A 3,513-nucleotide genomic window follows, 5' to 3' on the forward strand; every position below is an offset into this window, starting at 1 on the left:
AGCGCCAAGCCAACAATGCCGCTATCCAGCAGCTGGCTCAAACCTTGGTGAACCACCCGTCGCAGAACGGGAATGGCAACGGTCGTTCAACTCTCTCTGAGTTTATGAGGACTACGCTGCCCATATTCACGGAGACGACAGAGCCCTTGGATGCCGATGACAGGATCCGCACTATCGAAGACCTTCTCGCGTTGGTCAAGTGCACTGACGACAACGAGAAAGTTCTCTATGCAGCCCACTATCTCGGAGGCACATCCAGAGCTTGTTGGGATGGATTTAAGATCATGCGAGTCGGGCAAGTCATAACTTGGGCCGTGTTCAAGGATGGATTCCGCGCCGCTCACATTCCTCCGGGGATGATGACCATTAAGAAGAGGGAAGTCCGAGCCTTAAGGCGAGGCAGTGGATCAGTCAAGGAGTATTTGCAGAAGTTCAACCTTCTATCAAGGTATGCACCTCAAGATGTCAGCACTGAGGCTGCCAAAGTGGAGCGCTTTATGGAAGGACTGCAGAAATCACTCCAGTATCAACTGGTTGTTTGTGAATGTTGGACCTTCAGTGACCTGGTTAATAAGGACCTTATGTTGGAAGACAAGTGTCGTGCAATGTACGACACCCGTAAGCGCAAGCTAATGGGTATTTGAGGACCGGTCAACTTGAAACCACGACTATGGTAGTCAGCACCAGCAAGACCCAACTATCAGCAGCAGCAGTACAAGCACCCAACATTTCGCAAGAATTACCAACCTCAGCAAGTCAGCATCAAGCCAGCAAGCACACCGCCAAACAAAGGTGGAAACAAGACCAATCTTCAAGTGCAAGTTACCTGTTTCCGGTGTGGACAACCATGGCACTATTCCCGGTAGTGCCCTAATAAGAAACCCGATGTTCCGCGCCCCAATGCGCGAAATCCAGACCATGGAGCACCAGGCACGAACCAGGCTCCCCGCAATCAGCAGTACCACAGCAAGGGGCGGATTCATCATATTTCCGCGGAAGAGGTAGAGGAAGACCCGGACTGCATTCTAGGTATGTTCCTCGTCAACTCTACCCCACCAACAGTATTGTTTGATTGTGGTGCTTCGCATTCCTTTGTTACACAAAAGTTTGCGGAAAAGTTTGGACTAGAACCTACCTTGCTTCGTGGGCATATGGCAATTCAGACCCCGGGAGCAGTTTTGAGAACCATCCTAGGGTGTAGAATGGTTGGGATAGTTATCAATGGGACAAGCATCTCAGCAGACCTCATTGTGCTTAAGTCGCAAGGCCTAGAAGTAATCCTCGGTATGGACCGGTTGACCAAGCATCAGAGTATCTTGGACTATGCTAACAGGGCCATTACCATGACAAGTGACCAAGGGGTCAAAGTTAAGTATGTCTTTGAGCCAGTACCCACTCGAGTGCCATGAGTTAACAACCTATCAGAGGAAGGACTCGACCGAGTGCCGATAGTTTGTGAATACTCGGATGTCTTTCCTGATGAGCCACCAGGGATGCCTCCTGACCGAGACACCGGGTTCATCATCGAACTCATGCCCGGATCAAGGCGTATCTATAAGAAGCCTTACAGGACGGGATCCCAAGAGCTAGCAGAGTTGAAGAAGCAACTGGATGAGAAACTTAGGAAAGGATTCATTCGTCCAAGTGTGTCACCTTGGGGATCTCCTGTTCTCTTCGTGTCCAAGGATGGGACAATCCTACTTTGTGTCGATTACCGTTCACTCAATGAGGTCACGATCAAGAACAAGTATCCACTCCCCAAGATTGAAGACTTGTTCGACCAACTTAATGCAGCAAAGGTATTCTCCAAAATCCACCTCCGATCTGGATATTACCAACTAAAGATTCAACCCGAAGACATTCCGAAGACGGCATTTGTGACCCGATACGGTTTGTACGAATGCACTGTCATGTCCTTCTGATTAATGAATGCCCCAGCTTACTTCATGTACCGCATGAATAAGGTCTTCATGGAATATTTGGACAAGTTTGAAGTCGTATTCATCGACGACATATTGGTCTTTTCCAAGTCTGAAGAAGAGCATGAGCAACACTTGAGGTTAGTATTGGAAAAGCTTCGAGAGCACCAACTGTATGCCAAGTTCAGCAAGTTCCAGTTTTGGCTGAACGCAGTTGGATTCCTAGGTCATACCATGACGGCAAGTGGATTGGCAGTTGATCCCTCTAAGATTACCACAGTAACCAACTGGGAATCACCAATCGACGTGAAGGAAGTCAGGAGTTTTCTCGGACTCGTAGGATATTACCGCAAGTTCGTAGAAGGATTCTCCCACATCGCGCGACCTATGACTCAGCTCTTGAAGAAAGGAAAGAAGTTCGAATGGACGCCAGAATGTGAGGAAAGCTTCCAAGAGTTGAAGAAGAGGCTAACCACCGCCCCAGTATTGGTCACTCCAGATATCAGCAAGGAGTTCGCGATATATTGTGATGCCTCCCGGACCGGGCTAGGTGGGGTTCTAATGCAGGATGTCAGGGTCGTGGCATATTTGTCGCGGCGACTGCGCCCGCATGAGGAGAATTATGCCACCGATGATCTAGAGTTGGCAGCAGTAGTGCATGCCCAGAAGACATAGCGACATTAACTTCTGGGGAAGCGATGTGAAATATACACCGACCACAAGAGTCTGAAGTATATTTTCACCCAAAGGGAATTGAACATGAGGCAATGGAGATGGTTGGAGTTAATCAAAGACTACGACCTCAACATTCAATATCACCCCGGTAAGGCAAATGTAGTGGCTAATGCCTTGAGTCGGAAAACTAGCACCTTAAACGTCATGCTTAAGGAAAGGCAGCCCGCCTTATACGAAGAATTGGAGAACTTCGGACTGGAACTGGTGGAACCAGGATTCCTGGATAATCTCGAAGTCAAACCAACACTGGAAGACGATATCAAGGAGTCCCAGAAGGGTCACAAGAGTATAGAAGTTATCAAGAAGAAGATTCCAGAAGGCAAGGCCCCAGGATTCTTGGAGGATGATCAAGGAGTGGTGTGGTTTGGGAAACGTTTATGCGTACCCAACAAGGCCGAGCTCAAAGAACTCATCCTACGGGAAGCTCATGATGCACCCTACTCCATTCACCCCGGTGGTACCAAGATGTATCAAGATCTCCGAGGAAGATTCTGGTGGCACGGCATTAAGAGGGAGATCGCGTCGTATGTGGCCAGGTGTGATGTGTGTCAGCAAGTTAAGGCTGAGCATCAGCAACCTACAGGACTGCTGCAACCTCTCCAGGTGCTAGAGTGGAAGTGGGACAAGGTAGGTATGGATTTCATTACCGGTCTACCAAGGTCTAGCAAGGGACATAACTCGATATGGGTTGTTGTCGACCATTTCACCAAGGTGGCCCATTTCATCCCTGTCAACACCACTTATGACGGGAACAAGTTGGCCAGTCTCTATATCGAGCGCATAGTAAGCCTTCACGGAGTTCCCAAGGAGATTGTATCTGACCGAGGCACGTAGTTCACCTCAAGGTTTTGGAGGAAAC

The sequence above is a fragment of the Hordeum vulgare genome, chromosome 4H (genome assembly GCF_904849725.1).
Source record: "Hordeum vulgare subsp. vulgare chromosome 4H, MorexV3_pseudomolecules_assembly, whole genome shotgun sequence".
Lineage (NCBI taxonomy): Eukaryota > Viridiplantae > Streptophyta > Magnoliopsida > Poales > Poaceae > Hordeum > Hordeum vulgare.